Source organism: Macaca thibetana, chromosome 3 (assembly GCF_024542745.1).
Source record: "Macaca thibetana thibetana isolate TM-01 chromosome 3, ASM2454274v1, whole genome shotgun sequence".
Taxonomy (NCBI): Eukaryota; Metazoa; Chordata; class Mammalia; order Primates; family Cercopithecidae; genus Macaca; species Macaca thibetana.
The window spans coordinates 105,750,899-105,772,638 of record NC_065580.1 but is presented as its reverse complement, the minus strand read 5'-3'; the positions used below and the strand labels follow the sequence as shown (position 1 = coordinate 105,772,638).

General features: G+C 43.1%; 1 long non-coding RNA gene across 1 annotated transcript in view; it reads right to left on the bottom strand.

Annotated features, from left to right (window-relative positions):
* LOC126951428 (uncharacterized) overlaps positions 1-21,740 on the bottom strand; it is a 69,593-nt gene that overhangs the window by 26,747 nt on the left and 21,106 nt on the right. The window contains exon 2 of the long non-coding RNA XR_007724470.1: positions 1,424-1,524. This is a non-coding gene — a long non-coding RNA (uncharacterized LOC126951428). The remainder of the gene's footprint in view (positions 1-1,423; positions 1,525-21,740) is intronic.

Here is a 21,740-nt window from a genome sequence, read left to right as displayed (position 1 = left end):
TTCAGGTGGGAGTGGCTGACTGCCTGGCTGCAGCAGCTCCTCTCTATTAATCTGGGCTGGGGGGAAGCTAGGGCTGGAGGCAAGCGGGAGGATGAAGTACAGCAAGCTAATTGCTGTGTCAGACATGTGATGTCCCAGACCCTAGAGCAGCCCACGCAGGAGGAGAGACAGATACCGGCGCTGGTGCCGAGGAGCATGTCAATCACAAGGGGATTGACAATCCGCAAGAACAGCTCAAAGAGTGCCTGGCCTCCGGCATCCTCTCCTAGGACTCCAGGCTGAGATCAGACACAGTCTTTCAGGGGCTCAGGCTTCCACTGTTTTCTGCAGAAAATCATGTAATGGCTAAAGGGCCTGGACTCCTGAGTCACCAAGTGTGGGGTTGAGTTCTGGCTCATTAGCTGCACAAGTCTTAATAAATGACTGAATCTTCCTGAGTCCCTGTTTCTTCATCTGTAAAATGAAAATACTAATATCTACCTTAAAGGTTTGCTGTAGAAATAAAATGAGATCACTAATGTAAACTAGTCAGTAGAAAATAGCCTCTGACCCCATTTTATGCTGCTTTGTGTTCATGAGCGGAAGGCTATAAGAAATTGCAATAGGCTAATGAAACAACTATTCTTTCATCCACTTTTCTCTTGGTCAAACGCTCCTGCCCAAACCAAATTACGACCTTCTTTTTTCCCCTCACAGATTGCTTTTGTTTTCCCTTTCTGAGTGCGTTCTTTTTCATTTTATAATATTGGTGCCCTTAAAATGGCAGTGCTGCTATCTCCTTAAGGGAACGATAAAGAATTGACTACTAGATCAATCCTTGGTGCATTTTCTTTCCACTATTTTTAGTGCACACACAAACAGGGTTTCATCTGGTTAGCCTGTGGCCACATGTCAAACTTTTTTGTTAAACAGTAAATCCGTGGGATATGAATAAATGCTATTCATACAGAATCCAGAGTCTATGTACAAGCAAATTTGGAAAACACCCAGTCGAGCAAAGTTTTAAAAATTTACTTTAGGGCCCTTCCAAGCCTTTACTTTGCTGATGTGTAAAGGAACAGGATAGGATTCAGTGTTTCCCAAACTTATTTGCCTATAGAACCCTTTCTGCCAGGTTGGACCACTTGGAAGGGCTGGTGCCTTGAAAAGCTTCTCAAATTTTACTGTGCACGTGGATCCTAGGGGCTCTTGTTTAAATGCAGATGCAGTTTGGAAGCTCTGGGATTGGGCTGGACACTCTGCATTTGTGCCAAGCACTCATGGGATGCTGATGTTACTAATCTGAAGACCACACTTGGAGAGTCAAGACCCTAAAGGGCTATCACATGGCACAGATGTTTGGGGAAATTCTCTTTACTGGGAAACAGCAGAAGAATCTAGTCTCAAATCAAACTGTGTTTGGGGCAGTGGAAAGAACACTCACCAGGAGTTGGAACATCCAATTCTAGGTGAAACAGGAGAACTGGCCCCAGCTGGGTGAACTTGGATAGGACATTTCTCTTCTTCAGACCTCGGTTCCCTCATCTGTAAACATGAGTAGGAGATGTTGCATTAGTAATAATAACTAGCCCTATAGAGATGCTGTGAAGATTAAATGAAATTTTGTGAACCAGCACTTAGCAAAATCTCCAGCACTAAGCCAACACTGGTTAGAATGTTAAGCCACCTTCACATTGAAGCTAAAATTTTGTGTTGGAATCACACTTATGGTTGCCACAACCCTCTTAGTTTTCCACAAAATATATAGCTCGGCTGTGTTGGCCCAGACTCACCTGCCTCCCCTGCCAGCCATTGCCTAGATGGGGTTGAGCAGATGCAGGTTGTCCCATGTACTGACGGACTGTCATAGGCTGCCCAGAGCCCCGTGCTGAGAAGGATGCTCTCAGGGCTCAATGGGAAATAGCTCCTAGGCCAATTAACCATGTCTGCTATGGGTGTTGAGAGGAACAGCATATGCCATCCACTCTTGCTCCCCTGGGCCCCGCTCCCCACTTTGTTTATAATCACACAACTTTTATAAAATGATGACAGCCTCCCTCCTCATGCTCAGCCCACACTTAAAATGTCCTCTTTCCTCAGGGCACAAAGCCAACAGGTAGCCATGCAAGTAGCTATGGACCCCACTCTGCCCTGCCTTCCCTACATTTGAGTCTGGTCTGGGAGCTCAGGCCTATGTTCTAGGACCAAAAGGGGTGACTCTCCTGTAGGGAGGCTTTAAGAGGTCCCCTGAGCCTTAGGTTTTTCCTGATCTCACAGATATCTGATTGTTCCCCAACTGGCCATATCACCATTCTCTATTTTACTGGGGTTGAAAGGATCTTCAGGCCACTTCAAACATGAGTAAAGCCATCGATGCCGTGCTCAGTGACCTCAGTCTTCAACTGCTTCTGCCCTAGCCCACATTGTTCTAGCTCCAAAGGCTCCCACTTCAGTCCAGGCACCTTACCCCCCCATCCAGAGAAGTGGTGCTACATCCTGTTCCTCAGACCAGAAGCCTCTGCATCGTCATGGATGCTTTCCTTTCCCTTGCTAACTCATGCCTGGCCAATCCACATCCCGTTTGCACCAATGTGGGAAATGACAGGCGCCCACGAGGCTAACATACTTCACATCACCATTCTCAGATTCATAGAGGTGAGCCTGGTGCCTGCAAACTGCCCCCATCCCTCCTCCCTGGGACCTGATGGATTGGCTCAGGGGTCAGCCTGAACCCCAGCTGGACCATGCAGTGTCCCTTCCATGGAAGTGAGAGAGAAGGCTACACAAACTCAAGAGCTGTCATGGCCTTGCTTCCACCCCCCACCTCTCCACTCCCCACACCCCACCTTCCCCGCCCCCTAGGCACATGGGGAGGCAGAGGAAGCCAATCTGTAGATACAAAGGAGAATGCAGAAGGTGAAGGAAAGAAAGGAAAGAGGAGAGACAGACGGCCCTGGCAGTAATGCTTCTCTGCCCAGGGTTCTGTCAAACACCACTGTGCCTTAGTAAGAAAGCCCCATTCTGCTTAAATCAGCATTTGGGTATCTCCGATTTAAGCAACTACAAAAATTCTAACCACAAGTTCTCCCAATTCTACAAGAGCGATATGGCTCAATCTGAGAGTTTGTTTCCTTCTGAACTGGCCCCATCCAGGATACTACCCTTCACACTTAGATGGTTGCAGTAGTCGTCTAGTTATCTGGTTTGTCACTTTTATAACATTATTGTTTTTCTAAAATTAATACCCAGGAAATAAACATGAAACATGAATGTAATTTTCCTACTCAAAGACAGTCCAAATTCCCCATACTTATATTCTTAACTCGTTTGCTCACTATTCGAAGTTCTTGTAGATTTCAAAAGCATGCCCAATAGTCACTACTCTTAAAGTAACAAGGAAGGTGATACAGCAGATGCTGCAAACTGGCTCATTCAATGTTCATTCCAGCCCCTTCTAGTACCTTCCAATCCTGAAGAGGCTGGAAAGTAAAAGACTGCATTTCCCAGATTCCCTGCTTCTAGGGTTCTGGGTGCATTTAGTTTCCACCAATCAGTATATATATGAGGATGATATGGAACTGAGTCAGATAGAGAGAGAGAGGTAAGGAGTATGTTTCCTCTCCTGCATTCAGAGAGAAAAAGAATGATGGTTCTGGAAGTTCTCTCAGAGAAGTAAGGAAACCCTTAGTCCATATAGTCTCCCTTCTCATTGGCCCAAATTAGACCATGTAACCATAACTGCATCCATTGCTGTGGTGAGTGGATGATATTATGTCAATTAGTGTAAGCCTGAGGCAGAGGTGTCCCCGCTCCTAGAGCCAAGAGTGGGGACATTTCCCTCACCACACATGTAAGCCTTATAGAAGAGGTGAACACTGAGATATAATCCCAGATGATGACAAATAAAAGAAAGATGTTGGAATGGGAAATACCATGACTGCTTCTTCTCAGCTATAGTCTAGGCCCCTCCAGGGCAAGAATCTAGTCCAGTAGTTCTTCCAAAATGCTTCAGTAATCGTTAATTTCTGTTTCCACTGGGCTTAAAGTGACATTGACTAGCAGGTATCTGTCACTTTGTTTTCCTCTTTAGTTCAAATTGCCTCTCATCTGTGGGGGCTATGAAAAGTGGACAGGGGCGATCTATGAAAGTGTCAGTTAGAACCCAAGTTTGTGAATTCCCTTTGGTGAATAAAGCATCATCTGTATTTTCTATGTTAGTGACAGTCTAGGAGTTGCTGTCTTCAGTGGAGTTAATGTTCCCAGCATATCTCATCATGATGCCAGCTGTGTGCCTTCACTAGAAAATAGAAGTGAATAGGCTCCAGCAGCCCCTACCCTGGGTAAGCTTATACTTTGATGAGGAAGAGAGTCATTTACCAAATAAACACATGTCATTACTTATATGCTAATTGCAAGTGCTCTGAGTGCCAGGAAGGAAAAGCATGGTCACTAGAAACACCTTATGCCTCAGTCTTTCCCTGTGAATATCGTACTTCACTTCCTTGGACCAGCCGCCCCCAACACATATCTACCTTGGGCATCATTTCTGAGGCTGCATGGCCAAGGCCATAAATCTGTGCCCTTGTTTAGCGTGGCATGTCCTCTCCCTCTAATCCAATCTTCCCTCTGTGTGTTCTCGGTGCTCGCTCATTCGGTTTGACAGCTATTTAATAAACCGATCTGCTTGCCTTTGACATGAGGCAGAAGTGGTGGGTGTTGAAGAGCTGCGAGGCCCTCGTGGACAAGGAAGCCCTTTCCCACTCAACACTCTTCCAGCTCAGTACAGATAAATTGTGGAGAACTGGAAATTAACCCAAGCTATCTTCTTTTCTTAAGAAAAAAAAATCACTGGAGACCCAAGAAGCAGAGCAAGTACCATAAGTGAAAGAGATGGCAGAAGAAATCACATTTCCTGGCTCCCAGGGCAGGGGTGAACCCAGATCAGGAGCCTGGGAGCCTTCCTTCAATCTAGCTTTTATCACTTCAAAGCAGAAGGTCTTAAAGGAATGCCCTTTATGATGGATTCTGTCTTCAAAAACATGAAAGAAAGGGCATATTTTCTTAAGCCCAGTTGCTGGAAGCCAAGCAATTTCTCCGAGGTGCTTGGGTTGCAAATCTCCGTAATCAGGATGCAGTTTAGTGCGGCAGAAAAAGCACTGGTTCCACAGTCAGCAAACCATGCTGGGATTCTGGCTGCCTCTCACAAGCTTTATGACTTTGGATCATTTTTCTCAGCTCTCTGACCCTCAGTTTCCTTCTTTATAAAATGGGCATGCCATTCACCTCACAGGGTGGTCATTAGGATTAGATGAGAAGGCATACGGGAACACTCATGGTACATAATAGTTGCTCAAAGAATGGTAGCTAATTTTGTTGTTTACTGATCATACTGAAAAAAAAGCAAATCTGCTACCCATTCCATCTCCAAGTAACTATGTATTCCTGTTTGTTATTGGTGTATCATATAGAATATGTTTACTTGCATTGCACTTGCATTGGTGGAGCCCATGATCTATTTCTTCTATGTTTTCAACCTTGATCTTAAGGTGCAATATCATTTCTCACATTCTAATATCTCTTTAAACAAAAAATGGAAGATGTACAAGCCAGGTCTGGGTTATTTTTGAATAGGAACTTTAGACCATTGGCTTAAGAGTATGCAATCTCCCCTGAGAGTGGATGTGTCTCTCTGGCTGGGCCAATCAGAGCAGATGTGGTTTCAAGACTAAATCTAGGTGGGTTCAACAGCTAAAACTGAGAAGAGCCAAGGGGTTTGAGTCCAAGCTGTTCTTCATGGACCAACAATGGTTCAAGGTAGAAAGTGAAGTTTGGGTGGCAAAATCCAGGAGCAATGGTTATGCCAACTACCAAGTATGACAATTCCAATTACATGTTCAGGAATTCGGAAAATGATAGTGGGTGGTTCCAGGAGCCCAGAGAGTCTGCAGCAAGCTGGACTAGGTTCAGGGCTCCAATTATTATCTGTTCCTTATACACTGTAATTCTAACAAGTAGGCCACTGTTGTTTTGGAGGCTCCTGGGCATCAATGTCAACTCCTAAGTCAAGACCTTATGTTATCTGATAATTTCTGAAATATCTATATATTATTCTTTCCTCGTTGCATGGTTATCTGAATAAGTAGCCAAAAGGAAGGACTGGAAAAACTGAGTGACTGGGAGAATTACTACCAAGTGACTGGGAAAATTGCTGCTGAATATGAATGCTGTGGCTTTGCAGAATTGTTCTTTCAAGGGACTTGGCCTATATTTCAGTCAATTGTTTCCATGTCTGAGAACAGTCAGGAGTCTTGAATTTTCACTGGGGTTGCTGTCCACAGGCTTCTGACCATTCATCCTTGACTTCTTTTGGTTGCACATATTAAGTAATGCTTTTGTTTGTTGCCCAACTCTGTCAGCCCTAGGAGCACAATATTCTGTCAACTACCTCCATCTCTCCATTGGTCTGTCCTCAAGGCCACCACTCTGCCTTTGCTGCTTATTGCAATAGTTGTGCCCACCTTGCTTCTGATGGTTAAGAGCTGCCACCTGCCCTCTACGATTCTGGGATCTGGTCATCCCCGTTGCTCTCAGGAGCTCAGTTTCATATTCACATCTCCTGTTGGAAGCCCTGGTCCATGAAGACAGTCACCATTGAGCTGCATGACAATTCTAGCACATTCTCTGGGCCCTCCTCCCAAACTTGGTCAGTTGGTAAGTTTCCTGGCCTCATGAAATATACCTGTTCCAGCATACCCAATTCTTCCAGGCTTTTGGTTCTTTCCTCCCTATCTGCCACGGCAGTTCTGCAGGTGCTCCTTCACTTAGTGGAGGCCATCACTTTTCTCAAGCTTCCAATAGCCATTCTAGCAACCCATTAGCCCTGACTTCAGGATCCTTGCCCAGGTGTTAAATCCTAGATACTGGAGAGTTCCCCATACTAATACACTCTTCTGTATCCAACTTTATTTCCTCCTCTTTTGATCCTGCACAGGCAGGGCCCATGCACACTTCCCAGGACCCACCAGTACATACTAGCTAGATCCAAGCTTTGACACTTGTTATCGGTCTTATTGCCAGTAAGGGGGACAGTGTGAGAGGCAGTGGGATCCTGAGTGAGGACAAACATTGTTTTGTAATTATTTCACTTGTGCTTTTCGCATGATCTTCAAGCAAGGGGAGGGGTACTATTTTCTAACAAGTAACAGTGAGCCACTTACACCAAGTGGGTTCAGGGTTATTTAGGCACTCAAGATTTTCGTAGCAGATATTTCACACCCAATTATCAGGGTTTCTTTCCTTCTGAACCAGAGTTCTGGCCTTTGGGAGGGAGACTTGCTAGGCTGAGAAGTCAAACTTCTCTTAAACCCAGTTCTTATGAACTGGTGGTTAATCATCCTGAGCTGGTTATAATCTTCAAAGAATCCATGCATGCAGCAACAGCCACTTGGTGCCACAGTCTTTGTGGTTACAACTTTTCTCATTCCACTCAAGTTCACCAACTAATATGTCCCCATCCACTGATGTCCTAACCACATCCACCACCAGTACAAGTTGTAACCATCACACCACGCAGCCTGCTAAGGACTGTTCATGCTCCACATCCCACTAAAAACAGGATCTCATTGACAGCCCTGGCTGTTTATCTAGCCTTAAAATCCCATTTTAAATTCCACGTTCTAGGACCAATTGTAGTTCCATCTTCTAGAAACAAATGCTGAAGTGGAAAATTATGTGCAGAAAGTTTACTGTTATATACTCTCAACAATAAACCTGTAAATAAATGAAGAAGGCTGGATTGGAAAGAGGGAGAAGCTAATCCACAATGATGCTGCAGCTGAGGCTTTAGCTAATTCTATGAGGAGCTTTGGAGAAGGAATGGCTCTTTGTAGTGTCTTAAAGTGAGGCAAGCAGGGCAGGTCTTGGAATCTCTGCACTGGACAGTTATTTGTTATGGCCCAGCCCTGGCGAGGGAAATGTCTGGGCAAGGCAGTTCCCTGTGGCCAAGGGCAATGCTCAGTTGGAAATGCAGGTGTGGGTTATCCTAGCAGCTAGGGAATGGGCATGTCAGCCTTGAAGAGGGCAGCCAAGCAGAGCACCACAGTATCCACTTCATCATGTAACCAACATCTCACTTAAAATATAACACATTTCTGTCACCCTAGAAAGTTTCTCAGACCATTTGTCGTCAACCTCCAGCCACCCAACCTCCCACCTCCCTACCACCAAGAGAAAACCACTGTTCTGATTCTATCACAATAGGTGAGTTTTGAAAGTTCTTCAACTTTATATAAATGAAATCACAAAGAAAGTAATCTTTTGTATTTGGGATATATCTTTTTTAGATTTAATCAGACTTTTGTGAATGTCAGTTTTTGAAATTGTTAGTCATATTCCATTGTATGAATGCACCACAAATTGTTAATCTGTTTACCTGTTGATTGACATGTTAGTTATTTTCAGTTTCTTGCTAGTAAGAATAAAACTGTCATAAGCCTTCTTGAACAAATCTTTGTAGGAACAAATGTCTTCATTTCTTTCAGATAAATATCTAGGAATGAATTGGTGGCTCATAGAGAACATGTGTTCTCATTTTTGTTGTTTTATTTCAAGTCACTTTAAACAAAGTGACTTTTTAAAATAAAATTGAATGTGGCCGGGTGTGGTGGCTCACTCCTGTAATCCCAGCACTTTGGGAGGCCCAAGTGGGCAGATCACGAGGTCAGGAGATCAAGACCATCCTGGCTAACACTATGAAACCCCATCTCTACTAAAAATACCAAAAAATTAGCCAGGCGCAGTGGTGGGCACCTGTAGTCCCAGCTACTCAGGAGGCTGAGGCAGGAGAATGGCGTGAACCCGGGAGATGGAGCTTGCAGTGAGCCGAGATCACGCCACTGCACTCCAGCCTGGGCAACAGAGCAAGACTCTGTCTCAAAAAAGAAAAAAAAAATTGAATGCATTATATACACTCTATATAATACACCAATAAACTATTTTATTGAGGTATAGTTGACATGCAACAAATGGCTCATATTTAAAATGAGCATTTTCGTCATCCTCTCCAAGTTCCCTGTATTCTTTGTAATCACTCCTGTCTATATCCCCATCCCCATCCCCCAAGCAACCACTGATCTGTTTTCCCTTACTATAGTTTGTATTTTCTAGAGTCTTAAATAAATGGAATCATATAATATGTACTCTTTTGGGAGGATGTTTTTCTTTTTCATTCAACATAATTTTTCCGAGATTCATTGATGTTGTTGTATGTATCAATAGTTCATTCCTTGGGAATGTGGTGTTTTTTGTTTGTTTTTTGACAGAGTTTTGCTCTTTTGCCCAGGCTGGAGTGCAGTGGCGTGATCTGGGCTCACTGCGATCTCCACCTCCCAGGTTCAAGCGATTCTCCTGCTTCAGCCTCCCAAGTAGCTGGGATTATAGGCACCCACCACGCTCGGCTAATTTTTGTATTTTTAGTAGAGACAGGGTTTCGCTATGCTGGGCAGGCTGGTCTCGAACTCCTGACCTCAGGTGATCCACCCATCTCAGCCTCCCAGGGAATGTGTATTCTTAACAGTTAAAGAACTGATCAACAGTCATCCAAAGTAATTGTCCCCTTTTGCACTCCCACCAGTAATATATGAGAGCTCAATTTGTCTACATCCAGTTGACACACTTTTGGTATCGTCAGTCTTTGTAATTACAGCCATCTTAGTGATTGTAAAGTGATAACACACTGTAGTTTCTCATTTGAATTTTCCTGATGAATAATGAAGAGTTTGCATGTGTTCCTAGACAATTTGTGTGTTTGGAAAATGTCTATTCAAGTCTTTGGCTTTTTTATTGTATTGTTTGTCTTTTTATTATGATTTGTTGGTAGTTCTTAATACACAAGCATACCTCAGAGATAGTGGGTTTGGTTCCAGATCACCACAATAATGCAAATATCATAATAAAGCAAGTCACACAAATTTCTTGGTTTTCCAGTGCATATAAAAGTTATGTTTACATTGTAGTCTACTAAATGTGCAACAGCATTCTCTAACAAAACAATTTACATACCTTAATTTAAAAATACTTTATTGCTAAGAAATGCTAACAATCATCTGAGGCTTCAGTTAGTTGTAATCTTTTTTATTTTTGCTTTTATTATTTTAAATTGACATGAAACAATTGTACATATTTATAGGGTATAGTGTAATATTTTAGTACATATATACAATGTATTATGATCAACCAGAGTAATTAGCTTACCAACCACCTCAAACATTTGAGTCATAATCTTTCTGCTGGTGGAGGGTCTTGCCTCAATATTGATAGCTACTGACTGATCAAGTGACTGTGGCAACTCCTAAAAATAAGAGAGTAAAGTTTGCTGCATTGATTGACTGATTTCCCGTTCATGAAAAATTTCTCTGTAACATAAGATGCTGTTTGGTAGCACTTCACCCACAGTAGAACTTCCATCTAAACTACAGTTAATCCTTTCAAAGTCTGCCACAGCCTTACCAACTTAGTTTTGCATTTTAAATTATTTGTCGTCATTTTAACAATGTTCACAGAATCTTCATCAGGAGTGGATTCCACATCAAGAAACTACTTTCTTTGCTCATCCATAAGAAGCAACTCCTCATCTGTTCAAGTTTTATCCTGAGACTGCAGCAATTCAGTCACATTTTTAGGCGCCATTTCTTGCTCTAGTTCTCTTGCTAGTTCTACCACATCTGCAGTTCCTTCCTCCATTTAAGTCTTGATCCCCTCAAAATCATCCATGAGGGCTGGAATCAACTTCTTCTAAACTCCTGTTAATATTTGTGATGGTTAATATTAGGAGTCAACTTGATTAGACTGAAGGATGCCTAGATAGCTGGTAAGGTATTGTTTCTGGGTGTGTCTATCAGGGTGTTGACAGAGGATACTGACATTTGAGTCAGTGGACTGTGAAAGGAAGACCCGCCCTCAATGTGGGTGGGCCCCATCCAATCAGCTGCCATTGCAGCTAGAACAAAACAGGCAGAAGGTGGGATGAGCTGGCTTGCTGAGTTCTGGCTTTCATCTTTCTCCCATGCCAGATGCCTCCTCCCATTACTCCTATCTTTGGACATCAGATTCCAGGTTCTTTGGCCTTTGGACTCTTGGATTTAAACTAGTGGTTTGCTGGGGGCTCTCAAACCTTCAGCCACAGACTGAAGGCTGCACTGTTGACTTCCCTGCTTTTGAGGCTTTTGGACTCAGATTGAGACACTATTGGCTTCTCTCTTCCCCAGCTTGCAGATGACCTATCGTGGGACTTCAGCGTGTGATCGTGTGACCCACCTCTCCTTAATAAGCTCCCTTATATATAGACATATATCCTACCAGTTCTATCCCTCTGGCGAACTCTAATACGATGTTGATATTTTGACCTCTTCCCTATGAATCACAAATATTCATGAATCACAAATATTCTTAATAGTATCTAGAATGGTCAATCTTTTCCAGAAGGTTTTCAATTTACTTTGCCAGATCCATCAGAAGAAATCACTCTCTATGGCAACTAGAGCCTTACAAAATGTATTTCTTAAATAATAAAACTTGACAGTCAAAATATCTCCTTGGTCCATGGGTTCATTAGTTGCAGATGGATGTTGTGTTAGCAGGTGTGAAAACAACCTTAAAGTCCTTGTACATCATCATCAGAACTCTTGGGTGGCCAAGTACATTGTCAATGAGCAGTAAGATTTTGAAAGGAATCTTTTTTTCTGAACCATAGGTCTCAACAGTGGGCCTAAAATTCAATTATCTATGAACAAATGTGCTATGAACAGATGTGCTGTCATCCAGACTTTGCTATGCCATTTCTGGAGCCCAGGCACAACAGATTTAGCATCATTCTTAAGGGCTCTAGGATTTTCAGCGTGATAAACGAGCACTGGCTTGAACTTAAAATCAACAGCTGCATTAGCTTCTAAGAAGAGAGTCAGCCTGTCCTTTGCAGCTTTGAAGCCAGGCATTGACTTATCTTCTCTAGCTATGAAAGTCCTAGCTGGCATCTTCTTCTAATATAAAGCTGCTTTGTCTATATCAAGAACTTGTTGTTTAGTGTATTTACCTTCATCAATGATCTTAGCTAGATCTTCTGGATAACTTGTTACAAATTCTACATTAGTACTTGCTACTTCACCTTGCACTTTTATGTTACAGAGATGGCTTCTTTCCTTAAACCTCATGAACCAATCAACCTCTGCTAGCTTCCAACTTCTGCAGGTTCCTCACCTCTCTTGGCCTTCATAGAAGTGATGAGAGTTAGGGCCTTGCTCTGGATCAGGCTTTGGCTAAACGGAATGTTGTGGCTGGTTTGATCTGCTATCCAAATCACTCAAACGTTCTCTATGTCAACAATAAGGCTGTTTCACTTCCTTTTCATGTGTTCACTAGAGTAGCCCTTTTAATTTACTTCAATAGCGTTTCCTTTGTATTCAGAACTTGGCTAACTGTTTGGCACAAGAGGCCTATAGCTCTGAGCCTATCTTAGCTTTTGAGATGCCTTCCTCCCTAAGTTTAACCATTTCTAGCTTTTGATTGAAAGTGAGAGATGTGCAACTCTTGACTTTGAACACTTACAGGCCATTGTAGAGTTATTAACGGACCTAATTTCAAAATTTTGTGTCTAGGGAATAGAGAGGCCAGAAGGGGGGGTGGGGAAGGAGAGAGAGAAAGAGAGAGAGAGAGAGATGGGGAAACATCTGGTTGGTGGAGAAGTCAGAACACACACAACATTTATCAATTAAGTTTGCCATCTTATTTGGGCACAGTCTGTGGCACCCCAAAGCAATTAGAATGGTAACATCAAATATCATTGATCACATAGCACCAGACACGTATAATAACAATGAAGAAGTATGAGATACTGCAGGAATTACACAAAATGAGCGCATGCTGTTGGAAGCATGGTGCCAATAGACTAGCTCGATTCAGGGTTGCCACAAACTTTCAATATGTAAAAATCACAATATCTATGAAATGGAATGGAGCAAAGTGCACTGAAACAAGGTATGCCTTTATTCTGGATGCAAGTCCTTTATTAAGCATACACATTGAGATATTCATTTCAGTCTTTGGCTTTCATTTCATGTTTTCAGTGGTGTCTTTTAATGAGCAAAATCTTTTAATTTTGATGAAGTCCAATTTATTATTTTTATTCTTTTATGGTTAGTGTTTTAGTGTCCTGTCTGTGGAATCTCTGCTCATCCCCAGGTTGTGCAAGTATTCTTTATTTTCTTCCAGAAGTTTTATTGAATTAGCTTTTAAGTCAAGTCACTCTTAATGCCACATACGGCTATTCAAACATAAGAAATCTTTGGTAAACGTGACCAAGCAGTGGAGTACAGAAAATGCGAAGGAAGTGGCATTGGGCAGGGGCCTTGAGGACCACAATAGCAATGTGGTACCCAGCCCGGACAATCAAAGTCTCCCAAGTGCCAGGGAAACGTCCTCCTCTGCAGCTGTAAACTTGAAGCTTCTCTTCTCCATTAGAGCCAGGAAGGACAGCTTTGCCTTTTAAAAAGGGGACCTGCAAATGGAATTCACACAGTGCCATGACCCTTGATGTGCAGTGTGGCAGGCTATGGCAGGCCAATTTGCTTCCACAAGCACAACGCACATTCACAGCTGAGAGCTTTCCTTTCCTGCCCTTTCACACCCGCCGCTTCCAGCAAGGCCTCAGCCTCCTCTTCCTGACAATGTTTTGATATGTTGGGCTGAGCCTCTACAAGGTCTCCAGCTCATTTTTGGCTTCTGAACACACTTCTTTGGTCTTGTTTTCAAGGAGGTCAGCTTCAATTCTCTGTGACTCTGGCTTCACTCATTCTCACTTTTCAAGATTGAATCCAGGAGGCTGGCTACTGACTCTGTAGCTCCGTGTCCTGTGGCCTCCAACCCCCTGAACCTCTTCACTTGACTTTTATATCTAGATCCCTTTCAGGATAAGATGAGGAAAGCCTGTACCCTGGAAATTGCCAGCCCCGTCTAAACTCTATTTACAAAAAATCGGCCCAGCCCTCAGTCCTTTGCTGCCTGGGCCATGATTTGTACCTTGTGATACCTGAGTCACAGATGATTGGGTCCATGAAAGTCACATGACCAAAGATCACATGATCTGGGAGCACCAATAAGAGGCTAGACAGCAATCTTCCATTGGCCCAATGAAAAGGTAAGGTCCTCCTATGATCAAATTATTTCCCTTGAGAATTTGAACTAAAATACCTGGAAAGAATTTGCCAAAATGCAGTTGGAGGGGAGGCAACATATAGCAAGAAACAGGTTAGGTGGCTGGAAAGTACCAAGTGTAAGTCTAAGCAATAGAGGATCAGAGACACTGAGCAAACAGAGGAAGCTGCAAGGTAGAAAGAACAGAGCACGGAGCAGATAGAGTCAGAGATACCAGGAGAAGATGCTGGTCTTATATATGCCTCCGACCCCAGATCCCACAAGCAGCCTTCTGCCCTGTTGTGTTCCTACTGTCAGCCTTCACGGCTATCAGGTATTTCTGTTTTCATCACCAAACAAGTTTGACAGAAATAGGAAGAGAAGAGGGGTGAGGCAGTGAAGAAAAACAAAATGAATCTAAGTAAAGTGAAGATGGTGGTTACTGATCACTCCCCAGCATAAACATTTGGGGCATGTTTAACATGACCTCACTCCATTTCCAGCAACACCCTTTCATTCCAACTTGCCTGTGAAGGTCAGTGAGGAGACGCCCACTAGACCTGTGAGGAAGGTAAATGCATTTTTGATGAGCTGGAAAATCTGTGTCATTGACGAGTGGCTTCTGCTTTATCCATTTTTTGGATATTTTAAAACCAAATCTTTTAAGTGCTTACTTCAAGGAGTGGAGTCCGGTTGGGCAATAAGAATTCAGAGGAACTGAATTGTGGCTTTTGAAAATCGCTGTCTGGCTGCGATTATTGGACACTCTGTAGCATCTTTGCAAAATTCTGCAGTGTCAATCCTGAGAGTAAAGTGCTTTTTGTAAAAACCACATATTAAGAGAGTGACATTCTGATAAAGGCAGTGGTCACTTTATGCCCACAGAGCAACACCCACAGAAGATGGGTATTTTCTAGATTGTGCTAAAGGAATACAGATCACAGCTACATGGTTTGGATGTAGTCAGCATTCCCACTCAGTTATGTGCACGAGCCAACCACAGGGATGAAGTCAGTGAAGTTTATCACACACACACACACACATACACACTCACCCTCTCCTTGAAAATAGAGGACAGATCAGAAAGGCTCAGCAACAACTAGTTCATGGGAATTAGTTATTCAGCAAAAAGCTTACCACTTACTATGGCTACCTCAGCTGACAGTAAGAAAAATCACAGCAGCAATGAGCAAGGAGTATTCTATCCTGTCTAAGATACTTCATTTCCTTAGTATAGGACTAAATGAGGAGAAAGGCTTCAAAGTTAAAGTAAAGGATGGCATTTGAAAGCACAGGTAGATAACTGAGACTCACAGAATCTTCTTCCTGGGTGTGAAAAGTATCCCATACTCAAAGAAAGTTTGAGCTGGAAGAAACTTAAGCAAACCTAGTCCAAGTCCCTTGCTTAACAGGTAAGGAAGATGAGACACAGAGACCTTTGTGCAAAAGTAGTCATTGGTTCTAAGTTTTGGGGCAGAGATTATAGATAATGGCATTCTGTATAGCACTGAACACATCAAGACAACTACTGTGATAAAAATCACAAAACATAGGTAAAGAGCACAGAGGCCCAAGTCAAGATTGAATGTCAGCTAGTGGCTCCCAGCTGAACATAATTAAAATGTTTGTTTATTGTGCTTCTGTTTGAAAGTCGATATCCCAAACTAGTTTTTGTGTGTTCAAAGTGTGTGGAACAGTCAGCAACATCTGTGTCATGGGAAATGTCTCAGCAATGTAGAATCTTGGACCCCAGCCTTGACCTGCTGTCTCACAGGCAGGTCCCCAGGTGATGTGTGCACAGGATAATTTGAGCATCCCTGTGTATTCAGTTTTTAGAGCTGCTCCAACAAATTACCACAAACTTCAGTGGCTTAAAACAACAGAAATTTATTCCTTTAGTCTGAAATGAGGGTGTCAGCTTTGTCACACTCACTCTGAAGGCTCTAGGGTAAGGGTCCCCAACCCCCAAGCCACAGACTGGTCTGTGGACTGTTAGAAACTGGGCCACACAGCAGGAGATGAGCAGCAGGTGAGGGAGCATTACTGCCCGAGGTCCGCTTCCTGTCAGATCAGCAGGGGCATTAGATTCTCACAGGAGCACCAACCCTATTGTGAACTGCACATGTGAGGAATCTAGGCTGCGTGCTCCTTATGAGAATCTAATGCCTGATGATCTGTCACTGTCTCCCATCCCCCACAGAGATGAGACTCTCTAGTTGCAGGAAAACAAGCTCAGGACTCCCACTGATTCTACATTATGGTGAGTTGTATAATTGTATAATTCTTTCATTATATATCACAATTTAATAGTAGAAATAAAGTTCACAACAAATGTAATGCATTTGAATCATCCCAAAACTATCCTCCCACAACTCCTGGGTCTGTGGAAAAATTATCTTCCCTGAAACCAGTCACTGGTGCCAAAATGTTTGGGGACTACTGCTCTAAGCAACAATTCTTCCTTACCTCTTCCAGCTTCTGGTGGCTCCAGCAGTTCCTCAGTTTGGGCTGCATTTTTCCAATCTCTGTATCCATTCTCACTTGGCCTTCTCTGTGTCTCAAGTCTCCCTCTGCCTTTCTTTTATATGGACTCTTGTCATTGGATTTAAGGCCTTCCTGGATTATCCAGGATGATCTTATTTTGAGATCCTTAATCACATCTGCAAAGACCCTTTTTCCAAATTAGGGGACATGCATAGGTTCTAGGTGGACATATGTTTTGGGGAGCCACCATTGAATTCACTACGGCATTATAGGGGTCAGTGAGGTACACAGTCTCTAAGATTCAAGGGCCTGTTACAGGGAAAGAGAAAGAACTAGATGTCACATTGTGGGAGATGAAGTTCTGCTCTTAAGCTTCCCCTACTTGTTTTAACTCATTCAGCAAAGTCTTCATGGCCTTTAATTGTGGGAGAAAAAGAGTGGAGACGGAAAAGGCCAGAGAAATTCTTTTGCAGAAGCCTCCCTGGGTCCTCACTGGAAGAAGTGCACAGAAGACAGTAAATTAATTCAGCTTATCCTGAAAAGCACTGTTCTCTGGCCACGAGATTAAAACCACACAAGCATTAGAAGTTGGTCTAAAACATATCTCTTTTCTGTCAGCAAAACATTCTCCCTTGCCTTCTCTGTCTAGGGCCCCCCTCTTCCTCCCAGCCCTTGCCTCCCCACTGCTGGGTGCTCAGCCACTCCTAGCTGGGGTCAGCTTCAGCCTGGGAGCATATCCTGCAGAAGAGCCTCCTCTGGCTTCCTCCTCATCCCCACGTCTAAGGGCCCGGCCTGTCAGGCTGTCTGGACGCAGGTCTCTGTGCTAATTAGGAGCATTATCACTTTGCCAAGAACACAGACCGAAGAAAAAGCCTCTGTGAAATGTCCTGGACATCAGCGATCCCGACTGCAGGTGGCTGAACTCTGGCATCTGCCTGACAGCACGCCGCCTTGGTGCTAGCAAGACCTGAAAGCTACGGAGTTGTCCCAGTGCTGGGGAAAGGACTGCATCTCCCTTCAGAATTGCATGAACCAGTCAAAGGTTGATAAAACCCATATAACATAGGTATACATATTTTTAATTGTGGTAACATATACATAAAATAAAATTCACCATCTTAACCTTCTTTCTTCTTTCTTTTTCTTTCTTTCTTTCTTTCTTTCTTTCTTTCTTTCTTTCTTTCTTTCTTTCTTTCTTTCTTTCTTTCTTTCTTTCTTTCTTTCTTTCTTTCTTTCTTTCTCTCTCTCTCTCTCTCTCTTTCTTTCTTTCTTTCTTTCTTTCTTTCTTTCTTTCTTTCTTTCTTTCTTTCTTTCTTTCTTTCTTTCTTTCTTTCTTTCTTTCTTTCTTTCTTTCTTGAGATGGAGCTTCATTCTTCTTGCCCAGGTTGGGGTGCAATGGTGCAATCTCGGCTCACTGCAACAATCATCTCCCAGGTACAAGTGATTCTCCTGCCTCAGCCTCCCAAGTAGCTGGGATTATAGGCTCCTGCCACCACGCCCAGCTGATTTTTTTGTATTTTTAGTAGAGATGGGGTTTCTCCATGTTGGCCAGGCTGGTCTCAAACTCCTGACCTCAGGTGATCCGCTTGCCTCTGCTTCCCAAAGTTCTGGGATTACAGGCATGAGCCACTGTGCCCGGCCCCATCTTAACCATTTTTAAGTGTGCAGTGGCATGAAGTATATACCTACATTCTGTTGTGCAACCACCACCAGCATCCATTGCCAGAACTTTGTCACCTTCCCTAATGGACACGCCATACCTACTAAACATAACTTCCCATTCCCTTCTCCCCCCAGCCCCTGGCAACCACCGTTCAGTGTTCCATCTCTATGGGTTTGACTAAGTAACTCATGTAAATGCAATCATGTAGTATTTGTCTCTTTTGTGTCTGGCTTGTTTTACTTAGCATGATGTCCTCGAGGTTTACGTTCTAGCATGTGTCAGAATTACTCTCTGTTTTTAAGGCTGAATAATACTCAGTTATATGTATGGGCCATATTTTGTTCATCCATTCATCCATTGGTGGACACTTAGATTGCTTAGGGCAAGGATTCTGTAAAATAAATATTTACTTTAAATTCTGAAGTCCCTTTAGCAGGAGGAAGGAAAAGTCTAAAAGGCCTAAAACTGAGCATTGAACAAAAATAAGCCCATCTTTGACATCCACTGAGAACAACTTGCCAAATTTGGAAAAGGAAAAAAGAAATCACCTTCCTTTTTAACTCTTGCAGAAAGCCCCGGGCTTTTCTAGAATGAAAGGAAATCTGGGCACGCTGGGAAACTCAGTAGTTTGGTTGGCTGAGTTATGCCATTTGTCCAAAGAGTTAAATGATTCTCAGAGTTAAAAGGCAATAAACTGCATTTGCCATTCAAATGAGACTGGATTATTTGGATGGAGTTTTGAGAATTTTGAAGTGTGTCTCAAGGTCTTGGTACAGTTCTATAGAGATGACGGGATAGGGTAGGGCAGGGGTTTTCTTGAGTTACTGATTCCCTGAAGTTGGGTCCTCCGTGAAGGGACCTCTGATGCCTGGTCGTCCCAGGCACATAATTTTAAAAACACTGATTTGAGTATGAAGTGGAAAGTATACTGCCCCTACTATTGGATACCTTGAAAGTTGCTTTAAAATTATTTTCTGAATAAAGTCTTATTTACTTCATTATTTTTCTTGCTTTTGTTAAAACTATCAATACGTTTTGAAAATACCGGGTTGCTGAAATTCTCGTTGATTAGATAATGGGTGAAAGGGATGCTGTTGTGCAAAGAGAACAAGAGATGTCTTTCATTTAAGAAAAAAGAAAATTATACATTGTATTTATTTTTCCAGTGGATAGTTTCTACTGCTCAATTTTATTATTAAAAAAATATGTGAAAAGGAAGGCTCATAAATGCTAGGACAAATAGTAACTCAAGTAATGGGGATTCCCCAGGGGGCGATTGGCTGCATTCCATCTTGGTGAGAGAGAGACCTGTGGGATACCATAAGCAAGGGCGGCGTGACTTCTGAGTGGCCAGTGTGAGTGGTCAGGAGGGTATTGCGTCTCAGACTGATGGGCCCTGGGAATACTAAACCAGTGCCTTAGCATGCCCGTGAGCCTAACTACCCACAGTGGAGCACAAAGCTGGGAAATACAGCCTCCCCAACCCATCGATCATGCTGTGCTAAATGCACAACCAGACAAACTTAGGCGGTGTAGTTTGCAGGATCCAGAACCTTCTAGGATTTAGATTCCTACAGCTCCATGTAACCTCCCTTCTTCTATTTCCTCACCTATAAAATAGATATACATATGCTTACCACCCACCCTGGTAAATGAACCCAGATTGCCAAGGGCTTGGCACTTTCTACAAACACCAAAGTACCTAATGACTCTGCCAGCTCTGCACTGAAAAGAAAAATCATTGATGTTATGAAATGATTCCTGAGGCACTTGAAGTGGCAGTCTGTCTGCAAAGATCAAAGGGCACTTGGGGCCTCCAAACAACATTATGACCATTTCAGCTGGGCCCCAATTGTCTCTTTTAAAGTGAGCTGCCTGGGACCCAGTAGTATCCAGTGGCTAACAGCACTGAAGCCAGGAGCTGAGGCTGTTAGCACCTATTTTCCGCCTTCAAAATAAACCAGAAAACTCACGTTCCAGCATGGAATTTTACATAGAGGGTGAATAGTTGGTGATCTTGCTGGTGGTCGCCTTGAGTTATCAAGTTCCAAAATAAAGGAAGCAGGACAGGAAGGTAAATATTAATCTTGGGAACCTAATCTGAAGACTGCTGATTCTTTCTTCCAAGGGGAATGGAAAGGCATTTCTACCTATGTCTGTCTCCCCAGGGTTCAGGTTTCTCAAGAAAAATAAAAACCAGAAAGAAGAGTGTCCAAGCTTCAGCGATGGAGGAATGGAACTGCTGTCCTGCAATTGTATTTACACCGTGGACTCACCGGCTACCAGTGTTTTTCTCTCTGTGACTCGTAGAGAGGCTTAAATAAGGTCCCATCATTTGTATTTGTAATTTTTACTTTGCTTATGTATTCCTTTCACAGTAACGACCCCAGTCCATTCTCACATCATTGCTACTTGCTAGAAATAATAATGATAATAATGACATTTATGGCTACCACTTATAGCCCTATTCCTGTCACCTTCCTACAGGAAGTACAAGCATCATCTTGCCAAAGTACATGAGCTAGACCCAGACTGCCTGCTCCACACTGTGGAATCTGAACCACCTTAGCAAGATTATCATGTGAGTCAACATTGGAAAAAACGTGCCAGCGTGTTTAACGGCATAATAGTCTGAGTGTTAACTCAGACTGAGTTAGTCTGATAACTGTCTGATAACTGATAATAGTCTGAGTGTTAACTCTTGGAAAACTTCAATCCACAAAGGGAGTGGCCTTTTGGATGGCATATTATAAAATAACTCCACACTAGAGTAGCCAATCTGACACTGCTGCCAGCCTCTGTCACCCACCACCAACACGCACACCATTGTGTTCTCGCCAAAGCTCATGCTTTACTCTCAAATTTCCCCTAGCAGGCTACATTCTGTATCTGCTCTTAGGGGTAATGACCAAAACAAAACTAATAGTTAAAAAACTGAAAGCAACATGGGCCAGGTGCAGTGGCTCACACCTGTAATCCCAACATTTTGGGAGGTCAAGGTGGGCGGATTGCTTGAGTCCAGGAGTTTGAGACCAGCCTGGGCAAATAGCAAAACCCTGTCTTTACAAAATATACAAAAATGTGCCAGGCATGGTGGTGCACGCCTGTAGTCCCAGCTACTTGGGAGGCTGAGGTGGGAGGATGGCATAAGCCCAGGAGTTTGAGGCTGCAGTGAGCTATAATTGCACCACTGCACTCCAGCCTGGGAGACAGAGCAAGACCTTATTTCAAACAAACAAACAAACAAAAAAAAAGGTGTCCAAAAAAAAAGAGAGTCCTAGAAATAGGACGCTGTCTCATGTTTTCCAGTCAAGCACCTGACCCATCTCTCTGTGTTACTCTCTGCTCTTGCCCCACATAGTTGGCGGGAAGGCTCCGTCAAAGGGTCAGTCTATGGTAGATTCTATAAACCATAGCCTGACGGGTCTGA